Genomic DNA, 25,790 nt, shown 5'->3' with positions numbered 1-25,790 from the left:
TATTAATCATTGCACCATCATGACTACTGAAATAAACTGGAGTTTGCTTCAGCTACCTTGATGATATTGACTTTGGAATGATCACCATTTTGTGGTAGGGGAGGATAATATATGTTTAAAGTAAAAAGATCATAGGTTCACCATATGTAACTATGTGCATGCCCAGTCAGCCACTGAAGGTGTTTTTGTTGTTGTTGTTGTTGTTTTCAGTAAGTAAGAAAGAACGCTGCAGTGACCAATATCAGCATTGAATGCCCATGACCTCAAATGCTGGCACTGGATCTGTTTGTCACTGCCCCATCATCTGTTGCTCTCTCGACAGCCAGCTGATGGGGCTCTGGGTTTGGGGGTTCTATACCTCAGCCCCAAGGCTACTCCAAATCACTTTACCGCCTAAGGAAAACGGAAATATGATGGCCTCACCCTTCAGAAGACTATTGGCCTGGCAGTGGAATCATAGTTCAAGGCAGGTGATGGGGCATCATCCTGCACCATATCTGAGAAATCAAGCTAGCATACACTGCTCTTTCAACTCTTTCAACCTTTCAACACTTCCCTGTCCCCTAGCATCTGATGCCTGAGGCAGCTGGCATATTCTGCCTAATGATAGGGCTGCCTAGATCCAGCTTCAGCTACACCACTGATTATAGCAGCAAAAACAAACAAACAAATAAACAAGGCCCTGACCTAAGGAATGTTACTGAAATGAAACATGGTGCACATTCAAGTTCTGACATAAAAACAATGCTCAGAGATGCATATTCCTTAATTCTGTATTTGTCTGCACACACCCCTTAATTTACACCTGGCTCCAACTAATGGACTTTAGGGTTCTAACAATAAATAAAGTGTGACCAGCATGGTTATACTGCAGACACAAAACTTACTTCCTTTAGGAAACATGCTTTGGAAAGACTTTTAAGTACAGCATCATTTGCAGGTATGAAATCCCATGCTCCCTGTTCTCTCATGGAAATGAGGTACAAATATCTGCAATATCAGAGAGACAGAAAAGAGGTTCTCTACTCATGCTAAGTAATAAAACTACAGGACAGTCTGTGCCTGATGACTACCAATCAATACCAACCACTTTCCTGCCTTTCCTGCACATTAATTCATTACAGTTCTGTTGCACTTGGAGATAACATTAAAAGACAATAGGATTTGCTTTCAGCTTCTCAGGAGAATATAAATATTGCACTACAATGAGTTCTTTGTGATATCAAAAAGAATGTAAAAAGAGGATCTATTCCATGTAGGATTATAGAATCAGGAAGGAAAAATTGCAATACTTAGAAGAACTAGATTAATCTTTTAAATCACTAAACCTTTATCTTTGCCTTCATACATTCCTGTTAACACTGTGGGGGTTTTTTTATGATGCCATAATTTAAGCGATAGATTGCATCCTGGTTTTTTCCTTTCTCTTTTCAAAAGAAAGTGTTGTAGGTTACTTCAGTGTTTTACATAAATAAAGAACCTAACATATATTCTAGGTTTGGGAGACAATCCCATGGGTCGAGATTTATGATTTACTTAGGCCACAATCCTAACCATGTCTATTTGGAAGTAAATCCCACTGAATTCACTGTGGTTTACTCCTAGGGAATTGGGTTAGAACTGCAGCCTCAGGCTGCAATACTTAGCAAACAATTGGAGTTACTTTTCAGTAGAAGTAGCCAGGATTGTGCTTTAAGGATAAAGTACTATTATTATCTGGGAGTAAGTCCCATTGAACTCAGTGGGGAATTTGCTAAATGAAAAGTTTGGTTAGTTTAACAGAAGCCAGCCCTGCCTGAGGCATTCCAAGTCCCAGGTCTACCTACCAGTAATTTTGCGATGCTTTTGCATATGCAGATCACAGTAGAAAGTATAACTAATATCAAAGCAATATTAAAACTGTAACTAACTTTGACTGCCCTTTTCTTCTTGATGAGGAATTGCTGGTTCAGAACAGAAGTATTCACTACTTCTTCTTTCCTTTCTTTTTTTACAGGGAAACAATAGATGAGCTTCACAGCTGCGTCACTGCTGCCTTTCCAGCTGAAGAATGTCCCTAATGTGTTGGAAGCAAGGCAACTACTTTCCTTTGGTTGCTAGACTTTCCAAGCACAGACTGATTCCACAAATGTCAAGACTGCTACATCTCAAACTGCAGTCTTTTGTCAACCATGTGAATGGGCCCAATATTTTGTGCTGAGAGCAGGCCTGGTGCCAGCTGTTGGCCAGATTAGGTATTCGCCAAGGGCCCCAGGGGATCAGAAGGACCCGTTAAAGGGCAGACCAGTCTGCATGGTCATTCACCACCCTCCCAGCCAGACTTTTTAGTGGTAGGTGTCAGTGCTGCTTTTGAAGAGGAGTCAAGCTCAGCTCCCATTCATGGTGGCCACCCACCATATTAAGTTACCCCATATACAGTGCCCTGGCTAATACATAGATGAAACTGATTTCAAAGATAGAATAATAGAAGTGCAGAGTCGGAAGGGATCCTGAGGGTCATTTAGTCCAGCCCCCTGCAAGACGAGAATCTCAAGTGAAGCATCCATGACAGATGGCCATCCAACCTCTGCTTATAAACCTCCAAGGAAGGAGACTCCACCAACTCCCGAGGGAGTCCGTTCCAATGTCAAACAGCTCTTACTGTCAAAAAGTTCTTCCCAATGTTTAGTTGGAATCTCCTTTCTTGTAACTTGAAGCCAGTGGTTTAGGTCCTACCCTCCAGAACAGGAGAAAACAAGCTTGCTCTGTCTTCCATGTGACAGCCCTTTAGATACCTGAAGGTGTTTCACTTTCAGGAGAATGGTGTGCACGTTCTGTCGCATTCATTGAAACTTCAGGGGGAAGCACAACTTAAGTCATTCCAGAATAAGATATTGGAGCACTCCAAATCATTTGCCCATAGTAGATCTAGCTGAAAGGCAACACATGGGGATGTACATTGATCATTGCAATGCATCCCTAATTACTATTGCTGTATAATTATAAGTTTATTATATTGTACAATCTTAGAAAGTTGTATAACCTTAGAAGGTGTGTGGTTGTGAGGTGGCATGGCTGTGACAATCATGACGGGATGTACTTCTGAACTGGTCTCTACATTACATCATCCACTTGCTTTGTTTTCTGTTTCACCATGACTATCTTGTATTACAGGACCTGGCAAGATTACAGGCAACAGCTTGACATGACAGGGTCAAAGAATGACAGTGTGATTCTTTCATGTTTACTCACTAGTTGCATTGTGTTCACTGGGGCTTACTCACAGTTAAGTGTACATAGGATTTCTGCCTGAGTTATGGACATAATACAGCATACACATTTAAAAGCATTTGGTCGGAAGAGATGAGGGATTGTATACATTTAATAGCAAATTAAACAATTCCCCTCTCCAGGCTAGTCTGAGTAGTACTATACTTTCTTAACTTCTCTCCCAGTTGCTCATAGCACAATAATTTTATCTTTTCTTTCCCTCTATCTAAAACAAGTGTGTAGAAAGCGAACTCTGCATGATGCAGTCATGCAAGGATGACTTACAAAACTATCATGTGACTCAGGCAGATGGTTAGATCACTAAGAAGGGTCTCAGGTGATCTAGCCATGAGATCCGCTAATCTATAAAATGTTGTGTGGATAGCCTTTGGGTGAAGTCAGAGATTGCAGCCGGATAAGAGATTTATGAGTGAGCCACTTTGAAAGCTATCTTAAAGTAGGGTTAGGAGAGCGATGCCAGTGTGGTAATTGGTATTCCATTTGGGGGGCCATGCTACACTTCTGCCAAGCAAGCCTTTTATGCAACGTGAGCTCCTGACAAAGCATCCCATGCAGATATAAAATATCTGTCTTAAGAACTGCAGCAAACATAGGGGGGTCAGAATGAACCCCTAAGGGGGGAGGGGAACAGGTCACATCCAGCAGCTAGTGAAAAACATTATGTCCAAAGAAGCCACATGCTGTGTAATTCTCTTGAGTCTAATAAGCAGCGGATGAAATGCTGATTCATTGAAACGAGTCGCACTGCATAAACAGGAAACTGGAGTTGCGGCCACACAGAACCATCAGAGCCTCTGAGATGAATGAAGGGATGAGATTGAAATTCTTTCCGAGGGTAGAAAATCACAAACTCTACACTGGATGGCATTTCTTGCATTTAGCAGTCGAATGCGTATTATTGATCTTATTTCCCCACCCTTTCTTCCTCTCAACATGCTGACCTGTTTCTACCATCTGCTGAAAGTATCATAGACAGCACTTAGAGGCCTGGGCATTGATCTCGGGAGACACCCTGCAGCTTTTAGGGTTGGTTCTTTCAGTGTCTCCTGCTTAGTCCCCATCTACTGAGATTGATCTCTGTGACAAAAAAAAAAACCCTTCAGATGTGCGGAATTGCAACTTGTCTCCCAGTGCTGTATTAAATATTTCTAAAATACACCCCCGGAAGCTTTTCAGATCACATTCTGTAATGACTTGAGGGTGTTAGCCATGCTGTAAGCTGGGAACTCTTATGCATGTAAAGGTTAAACGTAAAAATATACCAGATATTTGGAACGTTTAACTATATGATTTCATTATCATAAGATAATGAGCTGGCTCCTACAGGAGGCAGTGATGGCCACCAACTTGGAAGGCTTTAAAGGAGGATTGGACAAATCAATGAGAATAAAGCTGTCAATGGTAAATGACCATGACAACAATGCTCTTCCTCTGTGGTTGGGGGCAGTAATGCTTCTGAATACCAGTTCCTGGGAACCACAGGGAGGGTCAGTGCTGTTGTGCTCAGATATCAGGGATTGTGCTGAGGCGGGCTGCACAGATGAGGAATGGTGGGAACCTCCCCCTCCCCCTGCTCCTGGTCAGGATCCTGAATATTCCCAGAAACTGGGACAGTATAGATTTGGAACACCGGTTCGCAGAGGGACATAGTTCAGGAAAAAAAAGTTGGGAAGAACTGGGTGGTAAACAGCTAGGAGAAGAAGAACCAGGAGAAATAGAGTTAACATACTCCGGTATGTTAACATACCACTGGTACTCTGGCCAGTGGAAGTGATAATATTCCAGCTGGACTATTTAAAATTTTAAACGATGATGCTGTCAAGGTGCTACACTCAATATGCCATCAAATTTGGAAAACTCAGCAGTGGCCAGAGGACTGGAGAAGATCAGTCGACATCCCTATCCCAAAGAAGGGCAGTGCCAAAGAATGCTCCAACTACCGCACAATTGCACTCATTTCACATGCTAGCAAGGTTAAGCTTAAAATTCTACAAGGCAGGCTTAAGCAGTATGTGGACCGAGAACTCCCAGAAGTGCAAGCTGGATTTCGAAGGGGCAGAGGAACCAGAGACCAAATTGCAAACATGCACTGGCTTATGGAGAAAGCTAGAGAGTTCCAGAAAGACATCTACTTCTGCTTCATTGACTATGCAAATGCCTTTGACTGTGTCGACCACAGCAAACTATGGCAAGTTCTTAAAGAAATGGGAGTGCCTGATCACCTCATCTATCTCCTGAGAAATCTCTATGTGGGACAAGAAGCTACAGTTAGAACTGGATATGGAACAACTGATTGGTTCAAAATTGGGAAAGGAGTACGGCAAGGTTGTATACTGTCTCCCTGGTTATTTAACTTATATGCAGAATTCATCATGCGAAAGGCTGGACTGGATGAATCCCAAGCCGGAATTAAGATCGCCGGAAGAAATATCAACAACCTCAGATATGCAGATGACACAACCTTAATGGCAGAAAGTGAGGAGGAATTAAAGAACCTTTTAATGAGGGTGAAAGAGGAGAGTGCAAAATATGCAAAATATGGTCTGAAACTCAACATCAAAAAAACGAAGATCATGGCCACTGGTCCCATCACCTCCTGGCAAATGGAAGGGGAAGAAATGGAGGCAGTGAGAGATTTTACTTTTTGGGGCTCCATGATCACTGCAGATGGTCAAAGCAGCCACGAAATTAAAAGACGTCTGCTCCTAGGGAGAAAGGCGATGGCAAACCTAGACAGTATCCTAAAAAGCAGAGACATCACCTTGCCAACAAAGGTCCGTATAGTTAAAGCCATGGTTTTCCCAGTAGTGATGTATGGAAGTGAGAGCTGGACCATAAAGAAGGCTGATCGCCGAAGAATTGATGCTTTTGAATTATGGTGCTGGAGGAGACTCCTGAGAGTCCCATGGACTGCAAAAAGATCAAACGTATCCATTCTTAAGGAAATCAGCCCTGAGTGCTCACTGGAAGGGCAGATCGTGAAGTTGAGGCTCCAATACTTTGGCCACCTCATGAGAAGAGAGGACTCCCTGGAAAAGACCCTGATGTTGGGAAAGATGGAGGGCACAAGGAGAAGGGGACGACAGAGGACAAGATGGTTGGACGGTGTTCTCGAAGCTACAAACATGAGCCTGACCAAGCTGTGGGAGGCAGTGGAAGACAGGAGTGCCTGGCGTGCTCTGGTCCATGGGGTCACGAAGAGTCGGACACGACTAAACGACTAAACAACAACACTCTGGTTTGCTGGAAAGTGTCCAGCCACTCAGTCCAAGGTCAAGGAGATTAGATAAGGTAGCTGCACGGAAGGCACAGTGGTTGCGAGATCAGGTTGCAAGACAAGGAAGTGATGAAGGTGACATGGGGGAAGTGGGTGTTAATCTTAATTGGGAGTACCTTTACTCCAAGAATGGACTCTTTGTTCTTTCGCTGTGATCATTAAAATCTCTTTAAATGGTAAGAGACTATTTTTGCTTTGTTCTGCTTATCCACGGCCAAAGGGAAAGAGGAAGCCGCTTCCCCAAAGCCTGATAGCAGGTCCTGCTTGCAGGCTTCCCATATAGTCACCTGAGTAGCCACTGTGACAACAGAATGTTGGACTAGATGGGCCATTTGCTTGATCCAGGAAGTTGTTCTTATGTTATTTAACCAATTGTTTGACTCTTCCCTGGTCTTTCAGTGATGCTACTGCTGTTGTGCAGGTGGGATTTGAAAGTAGCTTGTGGCCTATGAAATATGCAGAATTTGCTCGTGAGACTTTGATTAGGATCACCAGGATCTGGCCAGGTTTCTTAGAGGAACATTAGACAACAATCCCCTCCCCCAAAAAACCCCTCAATCTTTCTGCATTCTGATTTCTTACTTTGGCTGGCCCATTTTCACCAGCCAGTAGGGCAGAGCCTTGGTTTACTCCAGCCGCAGCCATGATCATGCTGGTTGGGCTAATGGGAGTTGTAGTCCAAAACATCAGGGATGTACCAGGCAGCCAATAGCTGTTGTATTAGATGCATAATAATTAGATGAAAAGGTTATTTCGTTTACATTGACTTGAGAAATGAGTTTTCTGAAACAGTCTTCTGCTGCAATGGCCCTGGGCTTCAACTAAGGTAATGGGTGAATTATTCATTGTGAATAATTTATCCAATCAATATAGACATTTTTTCATCAAATGAATGATTCATTCCTTGTTAACATGTTCATTATTCACCCAGTGCCTGCCTTTAGCCAAATTGCAGATTGAGTCCTGCGGTTCTGTGTGAAATGGAAGGATGGTGGGTTTCTCTGAATTTTCTTTCGCCTGGATTTATTTTTCCTCCTTGTTCTGTTTGTTATAGTTTTAGAACTGGCAGAATCAAAAATAACTTAGGAGCGTATACTCAAGATCATGGACATTTCCTCCCCTGACACTAGGTCACAAATGTTCACACTGTTTCATATATAAACAGATAACACAGAGAGAAGAAATCCATTTCCTTCCACAGTTGCTTTTTTGTGCAATGTTTAGCAAAAAAATGTGAACTAAATCTTCCTGTTTTTCCTCTGCATTATTCTCTCCTCTTGATTTTTTTTCTAGTATACTTTTCACTCTCTGCCCATTAACAAACATACAAACAAAAATACGCCTACTTTAAATTGGCACTGAGGCAAGGTTGTTATCTGAGCTACTTAGGTTTTTCCTGTTTCTTAATTGCCTTAAGCAATGCTCTGTAAAATAAGAGCTTTGAGAACATAAGGATGGCCATTGAGGTGGGCATTTGCCAGGGCCACATGCTCAATGGAGGGCCTCAAGTGGGAATGTGTACAAAGGAGAACAACCAAATTGGCAAAGGGTCTGAAAATCAAGCCTTATTAAGAATGGTTGGGGGAAGACTATCTTCAAATATCTGAAGGGCTGTCACATGGAAGGTGGAGCAAGCTTGTTTTGTGCTGCTGCACATGGTAGGACCCAAACCAATAGATTCAACTTACTAAACAGGAGAATCCAACTAAACATTAGGAAGAACTTTCTAATATGGTTTAAGTCCATCTTTTTTCTCAGGAAACTCTGGGAATTGTAGCTCCTTGAGGGCAATAGGGTCCCCCTAACAACTCTCAGAGGGACGCGGGTGGCGCTGTGGGTTAAACCACAGAGCCTACGACTTGCCAATCAGAAGGTCAGCAGTTTGAATCCCCATGACAGGGTGAGCTCCCATTGCTCGGTCCCAGGTCCTGCCAACCTAACAGTTCGAAAGCACATCAAAGTACAAGTAGATAAATAGGTACCGCTCCGGCAGGAAGGTAAACGGTGTTTCCGTGTGCTGCTCTGGTTCGCCAGAAGCGGCTTGGTCCTGCTGGCCACATGACCCGGAAGCTGTACACCGGCTCCCTCAGCCAATAAAGCGAGATGAGCGCTGCAACCCCAGAGTCAGCCACAACTGGACCTAATGGTCAGGGGTCCCTTTACCTTTACCAACTCTCAGCACCCTTAACAAACTATAGCCCCCCCCCCAAGAATTAGGGGGGCTGTAGTTTGTGAAGGATGCTGAGAGTTGTTAGGGGAGCCATGACTATTTAAAGTGGCATCACGGTGATTTAAACGTATGGTGGGAATGTGTCCTAAGTTTTACTCGGAGTAGGCCCATTTAAATTAACGGAAAGAAGTCAGTCATAGTGATTAATTTCAATGGGTCTGTGCTGAGTAGGACAAGCATTGGATGCAACCCTAAATGATACAACTGGGAAGAGAAAAACCTGTCACAGGAGCTGCTCAACGGTGGCAGGTACCCATTGGGACTGATAAGACAGAAGGCAGGGAGACAAACAGTAGACAGAACTAAAGGCAATGTCAGGCAGAGACAACCCCTGAAGAAAGACAGCAGGCATGTGGGAGCTGGCTAAGGGCAGACTGAGGTTGGTAGGGCAGTGCCCACTTCAACCTAATGCACCAGCCTCCCCTGGTGCTGCTGCCCATGTAAACATAAAATATTGACACAGAGTTCTAGAAACCCTTATTTTCATGGTATGTGAAAGGTTAAGATTCATATTAACTGGAACATTTAATGAACTGAGCCAATCCATTTCAGACATTTTGCCCTTTTAAAAGCTGAGTTGTAATCCAATTTTTACTCAGACTTAAACCTATTAAAACTTTTTGCTTTTCAATTGTTTTTAAATTTTTACACTTTTATTGTATGGGTTTTTTTAATCTTTTGAATGTTGTAAACTGCTTTGATATATTTTTATGATTCAGTGGCATATACATATATTTTCATAAATTAATAAATTAAATGAGTGTGCCTCATATGCCCATTACTTTCAACGGGTGTTCTCTGAGGTGGACTAACACTGGCAACAACACTGTGCTGTAATATTTAGGCAAGGCAGGAAAGAAAACCCAACTTGTAATTAACAGAACAAGAGTAGAGTTTGTGGCTGTGATTATGATTCAGGGTGGCATTCATGCATAATGTGACCCTGGGGGGAAAGTATTTAACCTGCCTGTGCCCCATAACAATGCACCTGTCTGCGTGGGTGTGAGCAAGCGGGGGATGTGACATTGCTGCGTGTGACATAGATATGCATGACGCATGGTGAGACACAGACAGGGCAGTGTTAGGCCACTGTGCATGAAAAGACACACAGTGCCTGGTGCTCTCCCGAGGCCATTTCCATTAAGCTCCCTTATGCTGATTAATCCATTATCTGCACTCAGCTTTAATCAAGATTGTGAGGTACACCCAGTTCTAAGCATTAAACAAATTGGCAAGGTAATTATTATGGTGCCACTGAGATGCAAATAGCTCTTTCAGCTGCATTGGTGACTAACGTTTGTTGGGCTTCTCCTTCTAACATTCAGGGATGACGTTCTGTGGTCACTGAATCTCTAAGTGCTTCTTGCAATCAAAATATTGTTAAAGTCTCCAATTGCCACAGATGCTCTAAAAACACACCAGAGTTTTTAATTTTGTAAGTATCCATAAGTTGGGATTTGGATCTTTCAGAATCCCCTCTTATGAAAATATCCTCAATACCTAAAATCTGCAGTGGCTGTCTTGAAAAGGTCACGCAAAAAGTAGGAATGGGTCTTTCTATGACACTTAAAAAAAAATGAACTATTTCAATAAAATGGAAAAGGCCTTTCCCTTTGTGCTACAGTCCTGGTGAAAATCAGCTCCACCTTGAAGCTGATATTGATGCCTTGTTGACCTCCCTTGGCTCAGGGAGGGAAGCTCCTAGGAGCCATGGTCATTTTTGAGACTTGCCAAATGTATTGCTCTTTCCACCATTTCCACATGGTTCTCCACAAGCCAAAGGCTAGTAGAAGTCAAAAGTGTTGGAATGAAGGGGAGCGTGGAATGATACAATAAATATTAAACCCTTAATTAATTTTGCCTGCATGCATGTGTAGAAATGCTTTGAGAACGTTTTCGTCTTCTTCTGGCATCTAATCTCATTGGTGCTGTAACTTCACAGCTCCACAGTAGGGTTGTGCTGAAGAGTGGATGATTCTCTTTTTCCGCAGGAAGACCCGTAATTGTATACTAGATAAAAGGGAGAATTACATACATAGCAAGGAATTAAGAGATCCTCCCAGACATTAGCCCTGAAGCTTTAGGGTGATTGTGGAACTTTGTAATCTGAAGCCTTTGCAGCTGCTGAATTTCTTGTGACGAAACCTCTGAAAGTGTTGCATGCTTGGTTTTACTCTGAGTATACGGGGACATAAGACGAGCCCCACAAGATTGGATCAAGGATTCAGCTCCTTCCTTCAGAATGCTGTTTCCAACATTAGCCAGCCAGATACTTCTGGGTCCAAAAACTAGGCTAGGAAGACAAAACAAAAGACTAGGGTAGGAAGACAAAAACCCTTCTGATTTGCTGGGACCTGAGTAGTGTGCAGAGGTTTGCTGCCTCTGAACAGGAAGGTCCTATTTTACTATTATGGCTAACAGCTATTGATAGACTTGTGGACACTGTCAATAAATAGCAGAAGTGAGAAATCTCAAGCCCAGGGACCAAATGTGCCCCCAGGCCCTTCTGTTTGACCCAAAGGACTCTACCTAGGCAACTTATCACAAGACCACGAATCACATTTGAAATAATATTTAGAATCTATTGGACTCCATTGCATTTGTATATAAAAGGACTAACACAGCTTATCATTGAAGATGTAATAAAGGATAATGCCTATTTGAAACATATATTCTTACAGTGTCTTATTCTCACTGTTTTGGGAGAAAGTGTTGAACTGTATACATTTGACTGTACACCAGCAAAACATCATGGTCTGGCCTGGCATTGCCTCTCTCCTATTTTAGATGGTAGTGTGTGTATTCTTTCATAGTGTGATAAGCCAGCCCTGCTTGAAGACCTCTGACACTTTCACCAAGTGGGGCTCTGGGCTTCTTCCCTGGTGGCACCACTGCATAAACGGAAGCTCAAAGCAGATACTTGTTATGTTGTCGCCTGGGACTCAGCATTTCAAAGGGAGCCTGAGAATGAACCTTGGTGAGCCCTCACTCAAATTAAGCCCCGGACTTTAGGATAAAAGCCATGGAATCTTACTGGCACTCTGCTCACAGCAATAATAGTTTCCAGAAGAAAAGCAATGTTTTCCATTGGGAAGAAACCCATGGTTACAAGAGTTATTTCCTAGCTTACCGAATGGGGAAGACTGAGCAAACCATTGGCAAATGCTACAAGCTACTATAATTAGACCATGGCAGATTTGCTATTTTATACGTTTGACAAATGCAGGCCTATAAGAAAAGGGTTTTTAAGGGAAGCATGACAACATTTCCCGACTTACCACATCTAAACCAAAATGAGTAGCTACTGTATACAGCTGGTGGCCAAAGAGGCAACACTCTGTGGTAGGGGAACTATGAAGGAAGTATTTAGTGAAACTAATGGTCATAGACTGGATGAGGGCCAATCATAGACAGAAGTACAATTTATAAGTGGTTTCTCTGCCCAGTTAGGTGGTGTTCGACTTGCTTTGAAAGTTGTTTTATTCCCTGTTAAAGGAGTAGGCTTGAAATGTAGGGGTGCTTCTAGGCCCAGCATTGGTGACTGAGCTCCAGGTGGCCTCAGAGCACCTTTTACTAGTGTCAACTGACCCTACTTAGGCACATAGGACTATAGGAAGTTGTCTTATACTGAGTCAGATTATTTGGACGTGACAGGTGTCAAACAGCAATCTTCTGTGCACGTACTATACCCCGCAAAATAACTTCTGCTTTCACTATCTCCCTAACCTATTTTTTAATTATTTGAAATTTTTGGTTTAAAAAAAGAGTTTGGAGGTTGGCTGGCATGGGCATGAGGGATTTGGAAGAGTTGGGAGAAGAGCTGTTGGTAGTGTTTTGCTTCTACACACACACACACACACACACACACACACACACACATATATATATATAGAGAGAGAGAGAGAGAGAGAGAGAGATTCAGAAAACAAAAAATATATGGACTATCACCATACAGTATTCAGAGAACTCAAAAACCTCAGTCCCCCTTACCACCCCCCAGCATCCACTGACCCTCTCTCCAGAGAAGAAGAAGATTTGATATCCCACTTTATCACTACCCTAAGGAGTCTCAAAGCAGCTAACAATCTCCTTTCCCTTCCTCCCACACAACAGACAGCCTGTGAGGTGAGTGGGTGGGGCTGAGAGACTTGAGAGAAGTGTGACTAGCTCAAGGTCACCCAGCAGCTGCATGTGGAGGAGCAGGGAATCAAACCCAGTTCACCAGATTATGAGTCTGCAGCTCCTAACCACTACACCACACTGGCTTAATGTCATCAGCATATCCACAGCATATTCACAGTACAGGAGGAAGAGACAGATTACATTATAGAAAAGGAGTAGAATGCATACACCTATCAATCCTAAAAGGTTTTGGGTTTTTTTTTTGTGATTTCATGTGCACCTATAGGTATCATGCCAATAGTCCTGAGAAGTTTTCCTAAAAGACTGATCAATAAAATAATAGAAGTTTTCCTAAAAGACTGATAAATAGAGTAATGGAAAAATTAAAATATAAGCTTTGTTCACACTGAATTTCAAAAGTCAGGGTGCTGGGAGAGAAAGTCTGCTTCCTTATATCCTCTCCCTATAAATATCTGGATTCCCATACCTTTTTAGTATAAATGTTTCTATCTTGTGCCATCACCATTTTCCAGCAAGGGAAGGGTATTATTCCTGGCATCATTTTAAAAGGAAAAAGAAAAAAGATGTTCCCTTGAGAAATCTATAATATTGTCTGACATCTGTCACCTATTGACCACTTGAAAGACACTGTCTGTATTGCTCGCAGCTATGCCATCTGGATTTTTGAGGAACATCTATATTCTATTTCTGCACTCAGTCAGTCTGAAAAAGGATGTGTGATGACTCAAGAAGATTTTGCCAGAATGCAGCAGCCAAATTGCTGGCAGGGGTTCCATTTAGAACTCACAAAATCCTGTTTTGAAACAGCTGCATTGGTTGCCTGTTTGTTTGGGGGCCCAATTCATGGTTTTTGCATATGACTTGGGCCCTAATTATCTGAAAAAAGTCTCAGTCCCTTCAGACACTTGTGTGTTTAGATTGGCGGGGGGGGGGGGGTGGGGGGCTCCTTGGTAGTTCCATTGTCCGCATTCATTTGAAGGGAAAGGGAATTATCTGTAGCAGCATTCCTTCTCTACAGGGGGGCACCTGGCACTGTCCTGGCACACCCACTTGGGCTCAGAATTTGAATCATTACCACAACTGGAGGATTTCAAAGTTTTATTGATGAAGTCGGTAAGCATCCCAGCATGTGTACAAACAGGTAAAATATGGCTAGGCTTAGCTAAGATGTTGATTCAACACTTGACAGGCCCCCTGCACTCTCCCTTCGAATACTGGAGCAAGCACAGCTTTTTGGCATGATTGACTCATGAGCCTCAAGACTAGTCAAGCAAATGGGAACTCCTCCATAGTGGTTGGGCATGCATGGTCTACTCACACAGGCACTGTCATCTCTACATCCTTTCAGATGGAGGCAGAGATGACTTGGCCAGCTCATAGCCAGACCTATCCCCAGGTGCCTCCATGACATTGACAGGTGCCTCTTCATTGACAGGGAAAGGTGCCAGAGCCACTTCCCCAGTTGTTCAATATCATACAAGTGGGTCTGTCCTCTGGCAAGCCAGTAGGCACTTCCTGAACTCTATCTCCCAATCCTCTGTGACTCTCCCCAAGTCACATATCCTCCAACATGTTGAGTCCCCAAACCAGGATGCACGTCTTCCCGTCTGTGTTCCTGCATAAGTTGCGTGACACATATGAGATCACGGAGGCCAAAATACATGCTTTTTCGGAGCCGTGCTCTCCCAGTTCCCAAAACTGCATGCAGTCCTAAATAAAGCACTTGAGGGGGGCTGTGGTCTCATGGTGCCTGAAAACTCATTTTTTGGGGTACCATTTGAGACCATAGCCCCCCAAAGTGCTTATTCCAGGGCAAGTTCTCTGCATAAAATTGTTCAAGAACACAGCACCCAAAATGGCTGCTGCGCTCTCATGGGAGAAAAGGAATGTTCTGGTTTTCTGGGATCCTTGCAGGGTCTGAGGTCAGACTCCTCTTGGAGTCCCAGGTTCTCTCCCTGGGCCAGTCTCTTCCAATTCTTCAAACTCTTTCCATTCCTCCTTATCATCTCACCAACCTCTCCATGACAGAACTTACAACAGGCCCCTTCTTTGAGTAGCTCTCATTATATGCTGAAGATGCACCTTTATATCAACTGCCTTTGACACCTGAGTCTATATTTTAGAAGCCACCTTATTGTCTTGATTGTTTTAACTATTTTTATATTGGATTTTAAAATTGTTGTAACCTGCCTTGGGCCCTTGTGGTAATGGGTGGGAAATAAACAAACAAATATACATACAGGCATGCATACATACATATACATACTTACCAGGAAAATTATTATGTTCTTAGTTGTCTGACAGATTCCACACCCTCAAAGCCACTATGTTGTATCAGGACCAAATCTGCATTTAAAAGTTTAGGTGAGAAAGGCTCTGTCCTGTGCACACCCAGCTAAGGAAGGCAAATGGCCAATAGTTAGTTCTTTATTGATGAAAGTACACACTTACAGCAGCTCCTAAGGATACAAATGCGCACATGCTTCTAGAATCTACGTAGCTGGCGTTAACTTTTCCAGGTTTGTGCCTGGCTAGGCAGTTGGGTGCAGCCTCCCCACACGCCCTGGGCTCCCCCCCCCGGTCCAATGAGACCTTTCCTGCATGAAGCCCCTCCTGGTTCTAGGAGACAGTGGGCTGGGTATGGCGGGGATTCGACCAGCCCACCCCTTGCCTGAATAGACTTTTCGTCTGCTTCTGACACATTCTGTGTCCCCACCTTTGTCTCTGATTGCTCAGACCCTTCCCTTTCCCCCTGGCTCCTGCCTCTCAAGTGGCACTAAAACCCATAAATCACTGGCCCCTCTCCTGGGTCAGCCTCCAGCCCCCTAACCTGTCACACACTTGTCAGAGCCCTGCCAGTCCTTGACATCCTGCAGTCCTGTGCATACTTTTCCTTTTTCTTTTTGAATAAGCTACATTTAATTTACTGCTGAGTAAACAGGATTCAAATGAGTAAAACTTGCAACCCTAAGGACTGTATAAGTGGGGGAAACAATCAGCATGGGAAGCAAATGGTAAGTAAATGTCCTAAAATCAGTTTTAGGAAGAGATTCGGGTGTGGCTTCTTCCCAGAACAAAGCTTGGCCTGAGATGCAGGTCCATGGCAACCAGCCTCAGATTATATGCATGGAAGGAAAAATTGGAGACGGCTGTAGCTACAAGAACTGTAAAGAGAATTGTGTGCCAAGGAAAAGGAAAAGTGTAATAAGCTGCAGCTGAGCATTCACATATTAACTAGTGCAAAATGTACAGAATTGTATTGATGGAGAATGAAAGTGGATGGTTTTCATTTTAGGAAAGGACATGGGTGAGAACAGGAGATAAACGCCCCTTTAACAATTACCAAGGAATAAACAGATAGCAACAAACAAATTCTCACATGCCTCAAAACAGTATCTGTGAGAATTTTCTGGAATATGTTTAGCCCAGAAGAGCTCTGCTAGGGAGCCTCCCACAATGGATGGGAGCCAGGAACATTTTAAATGTTGGCTTTAAAAGAACAGTCAGTTGAAATAGATATATGAGAACTAATGTTTTATATGATTCATTTATTTTATTTACAACCTGTTATACCACCCCATCACAAATATTTCGGTGGGTAACAATATGTCAGTCATAAAAATCACAATAACACACTCCCTATCTCTAGAAAGTGAAAACCAGACTGAATGATGCCTTACATCATTTCCAGAAGATGTTGAAACTCAGGCTTTGGTGAGTCTTCAGGGGGAAACAAATTCCCTAATTAAAGGCAGACAGCAACAATGTCTGTCTGTACATTGCTAAGTATAATAACTATTGTATGTATTATGTTACAAATTATATTTTAGAGAGAACTAAGGATGGGTGTAGTCCTCTCCTGCTTGCTAGGAGTTTTCCCTTCCGTATTAGGAAGAAGGAACAGATGTCAAGACTGTCTTAACCATTGTGTAGGGCACAATGTAGCATATGCATTAGTAATTAATAATAATAATAATAATAATAATAATAATAATAATAATACCCCACCCATCTGGCTGGGTTTCCCCAGCCACTCTGGGCAGCTTCCAACAAAATATTTAAAATAAAATAAAACATCAAACATTAAAAACTTCCCTAAACAGGGCTGCCTTCAGAGGTCTTCTAAAAGTTAGATAGTTGTTTATTTCCTTGACATCTGATGGGAGGGCGCCGCAGCTGTAAATTCTAATCACAACTGTAAATTCCAGGCCTACTGTTCACCCATCTTGTTCTCTGCTCTGAATGGCCTCCTCCTCCTCCTCCAATTTCAGTTGCTCTTAACTTGGTAGCTGGTAATAGATCTAAAGGCCACCTTAACTAAATACGCCAGTGTTGGCATTGGCCTATCCTATAGTATGACTAGGGGACAGCGCAGGCTGTGGTACTGAAAGTGGCCCAAGGCCCATTGGTGGGTCTTGCCCCACTGTTTGAGAAACACTTCGCTAAGGTGATGCTTATGCTGACTCATTCTCATAAGTACAGATATAGCCCCTATATTGTTAGTTTTCCATTACTGCATTGGACATAGCTGAATGCTGACATCGTCATTTGGCTGCACTTTGAACAAGTGGTTATCATGAAAACTGTTGTCAGGGAAATGCCATTTCAAATCAGTAAGGCTGATGGTTGCAGTGATTCTGAGGTCACATTTTTACACAATGTAAATAAAATGTTCCCATGATAATGTTTATAGCTACTGATCCTTGAGAATGCCAAATTAAGCAGAGTCAACCTAAGAATGATCTAGGGATGAACTGCATGGATATTTCTTGGTCACAAATATTCATCAAGGCAGCTAGGAATTCAAGCCTTACTCGTGTAATCTTGAAGTAGGTTTGTTTCAAACAAACCATAGTTATGATTAACCACAGCTTGTCAGGTTCAGACAAGGCAACAGGGTACAGTTAATCAAAAGCAGAAGTGAAAGATTCCAAAGTCTGTGTGACCACATTGTAGGTAGGAAGAGTGCGGAGGATGAAAGACCTAGGCTTACCTAGGTTTATTTCCATTATAATGAACCATGGTTTATTGTGGAGTTCAAATGCAACTTACACTCATATATGAATAGCAGGAAGAGAAAATTGCTGCAGTTGCCAATAAGTTTTTGGAACATGGCAACACTGAGTTTGATTGCCAACATTTAACATTCCTCCAACAGAATTTGCACAAGGGTCAAAGAATGTAACTCATACTGTGAATGGTACCATAATTACATGGGATTATCTACATGGCATAAGTATTTTTCTTTATTTCAAGCAGAGGAACAACTGTGCCAACAAAGCATTGTCACTCATTTGGAAAGCTGGTTTTCCCAGCCCTGGCTTGGGCTGGAACCCCAGGAAAAAGCTGCTTTTGGCGGCAACTTGTTGGGATCCCAAGAGTATGTCTATGTGACCCAGTCTTCTATTTTAACTAATCAGACATAGATCCAGAACATTCTTTCCAATTTCTCCTGTCCAATAATTCTAGCGTATGGTTAAACCAACAAGAGATTTTCTTTTTTTAAAAGGAAGGAAAGTGGGGGTAGGAGAAAGCCCAGTCTGAAATAGCTACTTTTTATTTATGCATTGTGCCATTTTTAAATTAGGAATAATACTGTGTGTCTGGTACATTTGTATTTATTTTACGAGTCATACTGAAATAACTCAGTTGCTTCTTAGGGCAAGGGTGGATGAATAGCTGCTGCTTTTTATGAAGCCAGCTGCCCTGACTTACGGCTTGCCATTTCTCCAAACTTTTACAGTTCTCCTTCAGTGAGTCTAAGCCTGATTATATTATCTTTTGCTACAATACACCCCCCTTTTCCAATGAACCTTAGCTGGAACTGCTCCCAAAGGAGTCCTGAGCATGCATAATATGAGATCTGTACTTGATTAAACAGGAAAAAAATGTAAATAAACTTTTCACTGGGGCTGTAATTTCCTCCCCTGGTTGTTGTCCATCCCCAGTGGCACTTCATTATATATATTTCTTTATAGTACTTCCGATGTGTGAAATGCCTTATGATCTTATCTCTATCATTCTGCACCTGCCCTGCAAGGTAAGTGGATTTTATTGCTATTTTACAGATAAAGATATGAACATGGGAGAGAGAGTGAGGCTCTTAACAGAGTAGCTATGGGCAAACATCCCCCAGGATTGCGAGACCTCGGGCCCAGGGGCTAAGTGTGGTCCCTTGGGACTCTCCCCAGGTCACCCCCCAATAGCCTTACTTTATAACCTCCTTGAGTGTGTTTGCCTAGCTAGAATGTGTCCTTTACTTGGGGCCAGCCCACCCAAGAGGCAAGGTGAGGTGACAGCCTCAGGCAGCAGGATCCACAGGGGTGGCAGACCCAATGTAGATTTTTATTCCCCATTTGTTCCTGATGTTTCTGATTATCTACACTCACCCCTTCTTCCCTAGCAGGGAGGGAGGTGCCATTTTGTGGTTTGCCTAAGGTGCCAAAATGTATTGGGCTGGCCCTGGCTTGAACTTACTTATTGGTTGCCTGGATAGAAGACAGAGAATGGTGTGTGTGTCTGATCCAGCTGAACCCTAGAGCTGTTAAGCACTAAATGGCATAAAGGCACTGCAGCCCCAGTAGTTTTCCAAGTGGTATGAAAATACTATAAAAATATATTTGAAATGAAGTGATTAGATATATTAAGGGTGTGATACAATCAGTTAATTTCTTTTAAAACATTCATCTTTTATCTAATTAATTTCAGCTATGCACAGTGAAACAGACAGCTAGTGAGACAGATGATTCATGAATATCATTGAACAGTCTGGCAGCATTCCAAAGGCATGCGAAATCAACTCTTGCTATTCTGGCCAGATCTGGGTAAAACAGGCTGGATGGTTGTCCTGCCTGCACCATATCCTGCAACTTTATTTTTCATATCAAAAGTTCAGAACGTTACATTTGTCATATGTAACAGCTGTTTTCTGAATTGGAAGTAGCAGCGATTTCCAGTGTACTCCGAAAGAAAATTTCGCACAATGGAACCTGACTGATACTTGGCCTAGAATGGAACAGAAGACGTGGTTAATTGGTTGTGTTCAGTGTCAAATCATTGGCTCAGTATTATCTACGTTGATCCTTCTCTATAGTCCTGCCTTTCAACTCAGAGCCATTTGGAAATGTTGCTTGAATTGACTTACGGACTTATTGCAGTCATTAAGAATTAACATGACATGTGCTCCAGCCTTAGCAACTGTCTTAATTAAACAATTGTCTTAAATTTGATGCTTTTGCCAACACGGGGTGCTTCTAGACAGGAACATAATATTGTAAACATGTTGCTGACTTGAGATATTACAAACGGTTCACTAGCAACAGGCTTTGCTTTTGTTTGTTTTTTTAACTTATCCGTTTTTCCCTGGGCTGGCATTTTGATGAACAGCACCAATCCCACAACAAATGCCCGTCTGGAACCACCCCAGTCTGCAATTTGAAAGCTTTACAGCTTTCTGCAATAAAGACTACCCAGTATCTTAGTTGAAGATAAACTACATATTGGGAGGAGATATACATTCAGGAAAAGTGCACCTCTTTATCATAACCAGACTTACGTTAATGTGAGTTTATAGATCCTTTGTTCTATGCTTTCTTATTCTGCTCTTCAGTATTCTATATTTATAAGCAGATATCAGAGTCAGTGTTACTACCAGGAATGTTAAATGCAGTACCACATTAAATCATCTAATCACAGTAATTATTAGAGAAAAATGGGAAGCAGCTGCTGTAACACAGCACTTTGGTTCCAAAACTAAAGACAGATGGGCATGATAATACAGCATTATTAATGACACACTTTGCCTATCTATTTTACATAGTATTTCCCAACACTGGCAGGTTAGTGAAATGCAAGCTCCTTTTGTGATCTCACCCTTTGACAAAATAGATAATAGAGTAAGTTGGTGTTTTATTTTCACATGCATCAAAGATATATGAGCTGAGCAATTCATTCACCATTTTTTAGAGTTCTTTCCATGCTAGCACCCTTTTGATCACAAAAGTTAAGTGAAAGAACATAAAAGAGTCCTGCTGGATCAGATCAAAGTCCCATCTAGTCCCACATTATGTTCCCACAGAGGCCAACCAGATGCCTGCAGGAGATCCACAAGCAAAAGCACTGTCCAATTCTTGTTTTCCATCAACTGATAGTCAGAAGCATAATATTTCTGATACTGGAGATAATATATAGCCATCACGACTAGCATGAATGGAATATTGCTCTTCCACAAGGAGGTGGAAATGGAAGATGAATTAAAACGGCAGTTGTACACTGTACCACACTGCTATACCATCTACAAAAATAATGCAACAACCATCTCCCCATTTACACGATTCAACGTACTGTTCCATGCCTCTGCAATCTCTGAGCAGTGCAAGATTCCAGGGGTTTGAGGCACTTACCTAGGGTTAGTGTTTCCTTTTGAAAATGAAGCACAGTGGAGACTATGGTGTCTTTATGGTTTATTTACACGTATATACAACCTGAGCCTGTGATGGAGGGGTTCACAGCATTAACACCCCAAGAAGGTTCTGCTTCTCCCATAGCCACAGCCTTGGATTCAAGCAGAAATTAGCCTCTTGCTCACTCTCTCTGCCTTCCCAACCTCCAGCATTTTTCCTCCAAGTCATATCACAGCAATCTCTGCCCTCAACGCCAGCTTTGCCCTTCTACCTATCTAAGAGCTGGAGAAGGAGCCCCACCCATTTGTTATCCAGCACAGAGCCCCCTTTCCTTTGTTTTCTTAATAGCCCATCAGCCTTCCTTTGTTGTCTCCCAATGGCCCCTCACCCAGGCAATTACCACAATATATCAGGGCAGTTCACAGAATAAAATACAAGATAAAAACACAAGTAAATAATTAAAACAAAAACAGCAAAGCAATACCCCCCTTCTTCCCATAGACACATTTAAAAAGCTGTAGAATATTAATCAACCAAAGGCCTGGCTGAAGAGGAACATTTTCACCGGGCGCCTAAAAATATACAATGAAGGAGCCAAGTGAACCTCTGTGGGGAGAGCATTCCACAAATGGGAGCCACTACAGAAAAGGCCCGTTCTTGTGTCGCTGCGGCGCCGCCCCCCAGACCTCACGGGGAGGAGGCACATGAAGAAGGGCCTCATATAATGAACTCAATATTTTAAATGATGGTCGTCGTAGTTCAACAACATCTGGGCAGCACCATATTGACTACTCTGGCATAATGTGTGGCATCAAGTCAAGCTGACTCAGAGCCAGATTACTGAGGGAGGCAGATTTCACTCTGGAGTGCACAGGGAATATATATGCAGGGGAAGGATGCGGTTACAAAGCAACTGATAAAGTTTGGCAGCAGTAGAGAAGCAAATGAATTCCCTACAATGAAAATGCATTTTATAACAGCTAAAAGATTGCCAGCCTTAGATTTAGCACTGTCAAAAAGTACAGGCATAAAAAGGTTTCCATGCCTCCTATAAAACTGGCATCAGCCAAAACCATAAATGCCTGTCCTGCTGCAAATGTGAAAGAATGTCAAAAAAGTGGCAAATTTAGTCATTATGTTAAAATGTGTAATATAAGAGGGAGATAAAGTCTCAAGGCAAAGAGATGTTTACACTGGGCAGAAACAGATGCAAACCCACTTGGTTTCTTCATTGGCACACTGAACTTTACAGTTCTGGCGGGTGAGTGGCATGGGCTTCTTCTCAATAATAATCACAAAATGGTGGCACTCTCGGCTGTTCCAGGTAGCAGATTTTAATACACTAACTGCATAGCATTGTCTTGAACATGACTGAAACAAATGCTTGGACTGAATTTGGAGCAGGTTTTTTCAGTCCACTGGGAAACAGGGGGCACAATTTCCGAAGAGCTGCCATCCCCCACAAAAAAAAACTTTTTATGATGGTTCAGGGAAAACAGACATTTGTTATGGCCGAGGCAGGTTTCTTTTATTAGCCCTCACCCCCCAGAAAAGTGATGTCAGCTACCAAACCTCTTCCCTCTCAAACAGCATTCTAGGAAACAATTATGCTGCAGCTCTGTAGCACACTGTTCACTCTTTCTGAGGTAAAAAACTGCTGCAGCCCAGAAGCACACTATTCACTCTGAGGTAAAAAAAATTGCTGCATCCCTGAAGCACACTATTCACTCTTTCTGAGGTAAAAAAAAAACTGCTGCAGCCCAGAAGCACACTATTCACTCTGAGGTAAAAAAATTGCTGCATCCCTGAAGCACACTATTCACTCTTTCTGAGGTAAAAAAAACTGCTGCATCCCTGAAGCCCACTATTCACTCTTTCTGAGGTAAAAAAAACTACTGCAGCCCTGAAGCACACTATTCACTCTTTCTGAGGTAAAAAAAAATGCACAAGAGCAAATGCTGAACTTCATACCTGAGAGTTGCTAGAGAATCACTCAAGGCATTTTGCTTCCAGAGGGCAAGTGAAAAATGGCGCCTCCCTCCAATTCCATGTACAAAAACTGACTAGACTGGCAGTCGAATCTTACTCTAACACTGGGCATAGAATAGTGCCTTCCTCTGCACCTGAGGACAGCAGGCTAGCATAGGGGAGCAGGACATAGAACCTACACAGCTCTCTCCTTCCAACTTCTTGTTGCTACAGCTCTCCGCTGCCTCCAGAATCTGCCGCCTGAAGCAAAACCTCCTCTACTGAACTCCAGCCCCAGAGTTACATGTGAATAGAGCGATGTTATAGAAGCTGTTTGGCCTCAAATTAAAGACCTGGCTCACTTACATAAAACCTTTTAAACAAACAAAGGAGAAAACCAAAACTGTCTCCATGTGTTTCCAAAAAGACCTTGACCACAAAGCTGGAAGAGACTTTCTTGATTCTGAAGAGAAATATTTTCTTTAGATGCCGAAATGTAATGGCAAGTGGGAACCAAGTGTTCCATGAGTGAGTGCAGTGGGGAGCGGGGAGCAGTTTTGGAAAACACCACCAGAAATGAGAGGCCTTGAACAGCAGCCATGTTGAGATTGGTTGCAGTCAGAATTACACAGTGTCAGATAAACTTTGCTCTACACTCCTGTCTTCTGTTCCATCATTTTAGAACAGTTTGCATGTGTCCTTGGCTTGAGCCAAAGTAGAAACAAGATCCGTGAAATGTCAGGTAGTAAAATAATTTTGGGAAATGATATATGAGTTGAAAAAAATGTTGAATGTAACTTTTTATTAAAAAACTAGAAGTCTTTCTTTTAGGAATTCTAGGTGCCGAAATCCCAAGGGAGCAGAAAAGACTATTTATGTATGTTACCACAGCTGCGTGTATGTTATTGGCCCAGAGATGGAAAGAAGATAAAGTCTCTACCAGAGAAGAATGGCAGATTAAATTGATGGATTATGCCGAAATGGCTAAAATGACCGGAAGAATCAGAAATCAGGATGTCCAAAATTTAAGGAATGGAGGAAATTTATCTCAAAAACCAGTGTAAACAGCTAAAATTGTTAGTAGGATTGGAATAACACTTGTAGTTTAATGGTGACTTGTGGACATAATGGATATGTAAAATATTTGGATTATCATAAAAGATGCAGGAGGAAATGATTAACGATAGGACCCACAAAGGGGAGGAGGGAAGTCCAGGAGATTCTTTGGAATCTTGTTTCTATGTTGTATGTTGGATATGTGATTGTAAACCTTTAATTTGAAAAACCAAATAAATAAATGAATGAAAGAAAGAAAGATCTGTAATATACCATCTCACCTATGCAAGCTTACTTAGAAGTTAGGATCTGTTGAGCATGCTCCCAGGTTTGCACAGTATTGCTACCAATAGCAGATGGTAGCACTCCATTGACCTACTGCAGGTTGAGTCACTGATGCTTACCAGAAAGGAAAGCCGAAGAAATGAGGCTATGGGGAGTTTGGCAAACACACTGGCAAAACTACGACAGCACTCTTGCTGGTGTGTTTACATAGCATTGGCCTCCCTGCTGCCTCACCCCACCCACTACTAGGGTAAACAGCTGGAAGTCCACTGCTGGGAGATCAGATGAGCACTATCACCATACTGTCTGCCACATAAGCAAGCGATCCCTGTTCCTACCATTTGGAAGCTTTGCATCTCAAGGGCAGTTGAAGAGTTTCTTTCTTGTTCTGGTTTTGCCTGCTGTTTGTGTCTTTTCCACCATGTAGTCATGCAAAGACCAGATACCGCAAAGCCCTAATCTATCCCAGCCACATAACCTAGCTTCAAAGTAGCTCGGCTTACTCCTTCTCTCTCTCTCTCCATTGGCATGCTTTTGGTTATTCATGGATGAAACACAGATAGATAAGAACTTTCCATTATCACAGGGGAAAAAGATGGCGAGATGCCATCATGGTGGGTCGAAAGTTATGGGCTAAGAAGACAAGCTCAGCCTGCACACATAAATGTTACCTTGCAGAAAGGCTTTCAACTAGATGCAGATGGCAAGGCAAAAGGAGGAAAAGATTGAAACCAGTTGTCAGGGAGCTTTTCTCTGCACCGTAAATTATAGAAGGCCATAGCAGAAGCATTGAGGGGGGGAGTTTTTGGGTTATTGCTTTTGGTTTGATTTTATATGTTGTGGTCTTGTTGTGAACCTCCCTGAGACCTCTGGGTATAGGGCGGTATATAAGTTGAATTATTATTGTTATTATTAGTAATAATAATAGTCAAGAAGCAATAGTTTTTGAGACAATCAAAGGTCTGAGGAATTCACTATTCTTGTCACACCAAAATAGGCATGCAAATAGTTAGATGATGGGCTACATGGAGGGGCTGGATAAAGTTGGGGGAGAAATTCAATAATGTTCACTTCCTGTAACAATATACAAACTGAAACATAGCTGTCCTTTGAAATTTGCACATTTCTTAATTTTGTGATGCAGTTGTTCAGGAGGATA

General features: G+C 42.4%; 2 long non-coding RNA genes across 4 annotated transcripts in view; one reads left to right on the top strand and one right to left on the bottom strand.

Moving 5' to 3' along the window:
- LOC310659595 overlaps positions 1–24,566 on the bottom strand; it is a 32,803-nt gene extending 8,237 nt beyond the window's left edge. Inside the window, exons 1-3 of one of the 2 annotated variants that reach the window (XR_014502841.1) lie at positions 23,294–24,566; positions 20,476–20,533; positions 19,826–19,925 (exon numbers count right to left, since the gene is read on the bottom strand). This is a non-coding gene — a long non-coding RNA (uncharacterized lncRNA). Of the gene's footprint in view, positions 1–19,825; positions 19,926–20,475; positions 20,534–23,293 lie in introns of those variants that run through there. The other variant, XR_014502840.1, reaches the window with a different exon arrangement.
- On the top strand, positions 17,133–19,736 carry LOC310659603. 2 transcript variants are annotated; one of them, XR_014502852.1, is made up of 3 exons: positions 17,133–17,205; positions 18,899–18,960; positions 19,629–19,736. It is a non-coding gene; the product is annotated as an uncharacterized lncRNA (long non-coding RNA). The 2 variants fall into 2 exon arrangements; XR_014502853.1 differs by lacking the exon at positions 17,133–17,205 and adding an exon at positions 17,273–17,367.
- Positions 24,567–25,790: the final 1,224 nt, after the last annotated feature.

This window comes from Podarcis tiliguerta, assembly GCF_965153285.1.
Source record: "Podarcis tiliguerta genome assembly, chromosome: 11".
NCBI lineage: Eukaryota > Metazoa > Chordata > Lepidosauria > Squamata > Lacertidae > Podarcis > Podarcis tiliguerta.
This window is presented reverse-complemented; position numbering and strand designations above follow the sequence as displayed.